This window comes from Emys orbicularis, chromosome 16 (genome assembly GCF_028017835.1).
Source record: "Emys orbicularis isolate rEmyOrb1 chromosome 16, rEmyOrb1.hap1, whole genome shotgun sequence".
NCBI classification, from domain to species: domain Eukaryota; kingdom Metazoa; phylum Chordata; order Testudines; family Emydidae; genus Emys; species Emys orbicularis.
The window spans coordinates 1,410,559-1,418,227 of NC_088698.1; the positions used below are offsets into that span (position 1 = coordinate 1,410,559).

A 7,669-nucleotide genomic window follows, 5' to 3' on the forward strand; every position below is an offset into this window, starting at 1 on the left:
TGACCCAGAAGATGAAAGGGCCAGAAAACTAGTTACAGCTCCCAAATTCTAAACGCCAGTCTGTGCTGGTCCCACCCCAACGAGAGTTAGAGCACCTACATGGCAGCTTTAAGTTATATCATTAAGGACACAATAGCAGTGGAGAATAGGCATAACTCCACTACTTACCCTCCCCTGATGCTGATCATATCTATGATATGCCCCTACAATGGGACAGAGGGCGGATGGCATAGGAGCTAGCTGGGTCCGCTTCATGCCATCAAGAGAATTTCCTGCTGGCCATTTCCAGATTCTGGCCTTCTTGCCCCACCTGAGTGGCATAAAGAAGCCACATCTCATTTGATACTCTTGTCTATAATACTGTGATAATGTATAGTACACTGCTATGGATTGGTATGTCTCAACTATGTTAAAAATGGGGATGTGTTAATCTCCTACATGCACACTGTGGCCAGGTGATGACATAATTAAATTAATAATATATTTTAAGTATCATGAGGCTAAAACTTCAGAGATAGTCTCTTATCATCTGCAATACATAGGCACAATTGAGTGCATAAAAAGGCATGATTGTACAAAGCCTTACTCACCTGCAGAAGTCCAACTTCAACAAGTACTGTCATTGGCTTCAGTGGGATTGTTCATATGAGTAAGAGTCTGTAGGATTGAGCCCTAAGACGTTAAAGATGACTTGTAAAGGAAAAGACGTAAGTTTGTTTCTCTCTGTTTTTCTTCTTTCAGATATATAAAGAAGTTATGAAAGACTCACCCTCACCCACCTGCCAAACTGTTTTTATTCTAGTTATTTATTACATTTAGAAATTTAGGTCTTGTTTACCCCGTTTTTCCTGGAAGACTCTACAGAGAACTGAAGAAATAGTAGCATTATGACATCACAAATACCATGGAAGTGAACTATGAACAGATGGAATTTTTAGTTAATCTTTCCTTTGTTAACATCTATTTAATTCAAATTCTGACAAACTGTTGGGAGAAAAGATATCTTAGTTAAAAATTTAACCCATCTGCCTAGGGTGACCAGATGTCCTGTTTTCAAAGGGACAGTCCTGTGTTTTGGGACTTTTTCTTATATAAGTGCCTATTACCTCCCACCCCCGTCCTGTTTTTTCACAGTTGCTATCTGGTAACCCTACATCTGCCCTGTCAATTAAAGGCCCGGGAAGCTCCCAATCCACTTCTCTGAACCTCCGAAGAAACTTCCAGCAAAAAATCAAAAGGCACATTTACAAGGCAAGACAGAGTGAGGGGAAGAGCTTTTGGAAAGAAAAAAAACAACAAACCCAAATCTTGTTTAGCCTTCATCATGAAGAAGCAAAAAAGAAGATGCATAATTTTGTTTCTTTCTTTGACAATCATCTTTAAGAAAGGGTTTGGGTTTTTTTTGCTTGCTCAAGTATAGCATTTCTGCTTTCATTGTGCCATGTTATGTCGCAACCTAATGTTATGTAAATATGGTTTCATATAAGAAGTTCCTTATTTTGTTCTTATTTTTAAATACTTTAATGGAGTGGCTCACACACACACACACACACACACACACACACACACACACACACACACACACACATCCCTTGGAAGTATGGTAAATGGGCACCTCCCCCCTTTCTTTTTGTCCATGTAATGGCACACCTGCCCCTTTCTCTCCTTTGTTTGTCCACTTTGTTTTCCTTACTCTCAACTTTCCTTCTTTTCTGTTTATTTCTCCCTGCTCTTGTTTCCTTTTACTCCTATTCCCCTCACAGCTTCTTATTCCAAGTTCTCAAAACATCAGAAGGTTACATATTCCTTGGAATGGTGAAAGCTCTGGAATTGGGCTCCATGTGGTCTTGTGGCTGAGATGAAAACCACAGCAGCAGATAAGAGACCCTTGAATCTGCAGGCCTATACCCAAGAGTTTCTCCTGCAACTGGCTATATTGAGGCTGCTATCTAAAGAAAACCCTAAAACATAGATAGGGAGGGAAAGCAGGCGGCTTTCCAGGAAATAGTTACTATTTTATTCCAGCACTGTTCTTCTCTGTGATACACCTCCCTGGATTAGTTAGGGAGTTGGTTTCCCAGTTTAGAAAATAGTGTCCATTGGGCCAGTAGCTAGACATATACGCATGAACAAATGGGGTGACAGAGAATGAACAAAGAGCATTCAGCCACACTGCATTTCCTTCCTCCAAACTCAGGTTTTAGGTAATTTCTGTAACTCAGATACTACCTAAAGAACCTTTTACTTCACTTGGATTCCTGTCTTTCTACAAAATTTCCTAGATGATCAGCTTCACCAAGAAAAAAAAAAAATTTTATGTCTACAAATTCAAGAGCTTTTACAAGGTTTTGTTTTGGTGAAGCCTCTCTCAACAGTTACTCAAGATTAAATCCAGGCATTGCTAATCTCAAAGCATTAGTGGTGACTGATTTGGCTCTCTGTAGAGCTCTGTGAAAATGGGGATATGATAGTTTCCTTCACTCCCCGCAATTCCTAGTTAGGGTTGGGCATTAATCCACATTTTAAAAAAAGTCATTTGATTAATATGATTATCTTGATTTATCTTTGCACTCTGGTTGAAATTTGAGATTACCTCTCACATCTCCCTAAGAAATGGAACTCAGAAGTAACTGCCAATGGAGAAAATTCTGAAGTCTCAGGCAGCAAGCAAAGATTCAAATGAGAGAAGAGTCAGACAAAAGCACGGCCCAGACCACTACTGTCATATTATCTAACAGCTAGAAGCAGTTTGAAATTTATCATTGCAATGGAAAGGGAGAGCAAAGGCAGAATCCTTCATTAGAAAGTATCTATATTTTTTCCAAATTGATAATCTGCTGCAAATAATCATATGCTAAACAATTATTTTAACCTTAAATGGGATTACACTAAGATCCACTTTACTTTGATACTTTAGAGAAAATCTCTATTTGGAGTTAAGACCCTGTGTACCAGGATTCTCCTGCATCCATCTCAACACTGGGGAAAACACCCCAACAGCTTCAAGCTTCCATTAGGGCAGAAAAATGGAAGAATCTTTCACTTCCCCTGTGAAATTTCACATCCTCTCTCATGATTTGCGGTTTTCATTGATTCAATACTTTAGAAGCCAACAGAATATTGTGAGCAGTTGTGTACAAAGTGGGATATAATTTCCCTGACGCGCACTGCAGATCCACTGGGCACTGGAGGTCTAATTTACTCTTTATTAATCTATTCTGTTGTTTCTCTTTTTCCCTCGTCCTCTATTCTGTGCTCTCCCTCTCTGCTCCCTTCACACTGTGTTGGCATTCTGAGCCTGGGGATGTCAGGTAGGAAAAGTTTCAGAGCTGTGTAGGTAGTTCTGAGCTGTAGACAGGAGAAGAGGGGATCTGAGCTTAGCGTATAGGTATATAAATGTTTTTGAGCAGATGGCGATTAGGTTGGAGGGAACTGAAGGGGTTTGGGAAGACTCTAAGGTGAGAAGAGGACAGGATGGGTTAATAGGGGCAAATGGAGTCAACTGGTGATCAGTGGGGGGTGGGGGGGACCGACAGAAACAATTAAGAGACAAAGTGGGGCAGAGCTAAGATGAAGGGAGAGAGGTAAAAGTATGAGAGAAAAGTAAAGGAGTGGAAAGAGGGACAAACACTTTCTCCCACCCTGACCTTTATTGTGTAGTGTCCCAGCTTTGCATTCTGAGAGGGGAAGGAAGATGGAGAGGAAAGAAGATACCCCTTTTTCTTCCCACTTCTCCACCAACCTCCCTCATTCCCCACCAAAGTAGTTCCCTGTGCCATCCCTGCCCCCAACCACAGTGTCTCACTTTTTCTCTCTAAAAACATGATCAACCTATAGAGGAGGATCAGGGGAGGAGGGAGGAGCAGCTTGCCACTTGCAGGCCCACCAGTAACCATTGTCTTTTCCATCTCTCCAATACCACTCTTCGTGTCCTCTTCCACTCTGTGTCCTCTTCCGTTCTGTGAACTGGATGAACAGAGAGATTTACTAAAATGCTTCTCTCTGCAGTAGCAGCATGCAGTGCACACCCGAGCAGACTTCCTGTAGCTTTTATTTCACTTGAACCCACTGCAGCACAGAAGTGGGACTAAAACAAAGTAACCCAATATGATATATCTGAAAATGAACTAAATTAAGAATGCTGGGCCTCTGAAGCCACTTTGTTCTGAGGAGTCCTCTGGACTTTGTTAGTACCTGGTGCTAAGTTGCCTATAGGAGCTTTCCTCATAAAGCTATTTTTGTGAGGATGGGTTTAGGCCAAGTTTTTTTAAAAATGGTTGCCTACAGTTAGGGGCCTATAAATGCATATTCAGGCACCTAAATAAGTGGCCTGATTTTCACAAATGCTGAACAACCCATAGCTCCCATTTTTACAGTGGTACAATCTCAGGCTATTACTTACATTACTCAAGATAAGGCACACTCTTCTAAGTTAGAGGGTTAGGAATGTTAATAATTTCAAGCAATGTGATTGACTGAGCACTGGAACTTTATAAAGCTGTCAATCACTCTAGATGTTGCTTGCACTGTCCCTTTTTAATTTCAATTAGAGTCTAAGGGGGAGAGAAAACTGTTAAGATTTGGTGAACCACTGCAATTTGTTTAGTGTGTTTGCATGGTATAGTGCAACTATAAGATGATCAATAAATAATATGCTAAAACATAAAGTGATTTACAGAAGATGCATACTAATTTAATTGTACAGTCAAAGTTACTGTTAGGGACATCCAGTGCTCAAAGTAACTCCGCTTCCTAGAGCTGTTCTGCAACATGTGAAGTAAGTAATCACCCTATAACTCATGCTGTATACACAATAGACATATGTACTTTGCGTCCTCTTCTAGCACATTCTAATTATTCTTTTTAAATAAGGACACAACCAGGTTTCCAGTACGGAAAAGCTTCCTCTTTAAGAACTAATAATATCTTGGTTTACCAACTATGGCCCTCTGAATGAAACTGAACAATCTGATCTCTGATCTCTTTTTAAAGTGGGAGCTAATACAGCTAGTTTTTAAATATTCAGACATGCTAAGAAATATTGTAAAAATATTTTCTAGGATAATGAAATTCATTACTGCACTTTCCTAGTGTAGTATTTTCCTTAGTATTTTTCTAATTAATTTTCTCAGTGGACTTCTTCTGTGAAAACTTGTACCATCAATCAAATTAAAGAATACTTTCTCAACACTTCCCTGAAGAAGCTTGAACAAAAAGATGAGTATGACCTGAAAATTAAGCTGGCTGTATCAGACTGCGGTGCTGCTTAGTGAAAGAGAAATTCCACAACTGAAGGTCCACTACTGAGAATGTCCTGCCCTATCACTCCGCAGTACAAATCTGGGGACAGGTAGTTTGAGTATAACTGCTGCAAAATGTCAAGATAAAACAAGGAGAGAGAAGGGCAGTGTTTCAAGTACCTGGTGCAGATACTCAGCTGGTCTAAATCCACTTATACCAGCTGAGGATCTGCATTTCAATACCCAAACCATAGCAGGATTTATAGTTCAAAATCAACACCCTGAATTACACTCGGAAACAAACTGGATGCAAGTACAATCCATACACCTCCTGCTCCCTGCATGGAACTGTTAAGGAAGTACAGAGCTGTCTTTTGTACCAGAAAAATCTTCTAAGTTGTCTTCAGGTATAGCCAGCCCCAACAACAGCACATTTCAGTGATGCAACTTGGAGCTGACAAAGGCATCATCTGACTGGAGCAAGGACCATAACAGAAAGAAAAGGTTGCCACTTGTATGTAAGCATAGATGAAAAAGTATGCTTGGCCTGGCCAAAGCCACTACAAAGTATTTACATAGTACTGTGCATTTACATTGTTTTAGTCACAATCACAATACACAGACAAGAAAGCTGGATGAAAAGCAGTCAAAAGCTAACAAATGAAAAAAAAAGTTTGGATTCTCTTTTCATAAAATTTTAAAACAAAAATTCTCTCTTCCCTTGCATTAGTTAAGAGTCACTTTCACAGGGAAAAAGTTAGTACAAACAGCCAGTAAGTGTGAAATCACAAGAGCATCTACCATCCTGATTAACTTAGTAGTTAAATTTTGCATTTTGGAAATTAACCAAGCAACAGGCTGGTTCTATTAAGATCCCTAAAACCATTCTGTTTGCTAGAAATCAGTCCAAATACCTGTTCCATAGTGTCATCCACCCTTACAATAAAAAGGCCAAGAGCCCACCATCACTTGCTTGACCTGCTTCAATTCTAAATGCCCTGCAGGAACATTTCTTTTAACCAGAAGTATCTGTTATCTCCTTTAAACAGAAATGTATGCATGTGACCTTGTCATATATAAGCATACAAGGAAAAGTTTTTCATAAAGACACAGTGTCAACTTCTGTTTTTCTTTTCTGATATAGCACTCTTTAAACACTGTCCTGATTATTTTTTTAACCCTGTTACACACACACACAGTTTTTCTGCTCCTCTGCTTGTGTTTGAAAGATATTTAAGGCAGACCTGAGAGCAACATCAGCTCAAGTTAACTGTGCTAGGGCTAACCAGTTTTCTTTTCTCTCTGTGCACAAAGCTGCCTGCTGCTTACTTGTCACACTACAGCTTCAGTTTAAACTCTGCTGCTGCTATCACTGGTAAACACCCCCTCTTGCAGGCTGAAAGAAAGGCATGCTCTATCATTAGTTAAACTTACTACACATAAAATGCACAATGGAAGGAAACTGAAAAAAGAAAAATAAGTGTTTTTTTTTCTTTCCCATCTCTTTTATTTACAATAATCTTACAGTTTACTTGCAATAGGAAAAAGTACAACATTTTCAGATGCAAACGTCACAAACTGACTATATCATTTTTAAATAACAAATCTGGATGTGGAATTCTTCAACCAAAATACACATTCAGTAGGTACTGCAGGTAAAAAACAAAATAGTTATCAGTAGTCAACAATTTAAACATACAAGGGACCCTATAAATGACAACATAGGCAGAGAAAGGGGAAATCATTTGTACCTATAATAATATACAAACATCTGTAAACTGAGCTAAATTAACAAAGTCAGGAATTTAGACTGAACAGAGTATCAGTGTAAAATCTAAATTTTCTGGATTCAGAAAACTTAATCAAACCTTTAATATTTAAACAGTTTGTGTATGTGTTCCATTTCTGTGGGAATGGAATTAAGGTAAATTTCCAAACCTTCCAATGGTACTTTTAAAAAGTGTGTTTAGGGCACCTTTGTAAAATGCATATTTATATACTCAAATTTACATATGTGGATTCAGTTTAAGTGATTCTTGAAGACTCATTATTTCATAGAATATCAGGGTTGAAGGGACCTCAGGAGGTCATCTAGTCCAACCCCCTGCTCAAAGCAGGACCAATCCCCAACTAAATCATCCCAGCCAGGGCTTCGTCAAGCCTGACCTTAAAAACCTCTAAGGAAGGAGATTCCACCACCTCCCTAGGTAACACAGTCCAGTGCTTCACCACCCTCCTAGTGAAAAAGTTTTTCCTAATATCCAACCTAAACCTCCCCCACTGCAACTTGAGACCGTTACTCCTTGTTCTGTCATCTGCTACCACTGAGAACAGTCTAGATCCATCCTCTTTGGAACTCCCTTTCAGATAGTTGAAAGCAGCTATTACTTGAGCAATTAGGGCTAAGTAAATATGTATTTAGAGACTTT

At 39.3% G+C, this 7,669-nt stretch overlaps 1 protein-coding gene across 1 annotated transcript in view; it reads right to left on the bottom strand.

The window, feature by feature from the left end:
- The window catches only part of MTMR3 (myotubularin related protein 3), a 161,298-nt gene extending 155,073 nt beyond the window's left edge, over positions 1-6,225 (bottom strand). The window contains exons 1-3 of the mRNA XM_065417640.1: positions 6,155-6,225; positions 3,806-3,966; positions 591-672 (exon numbers count right to left, since the gene is read on the bottom strand). The gene's annotated coding sequence lies outside the window, so the exon portion shown is untranslated. The remainder of the gene's footprint in view (positions 1-590; positions 673-3,805; positions 3,967-6,154) is intronic.
- Positions 6,226-7,669: the final 1,444 nt, after the last annotated feature.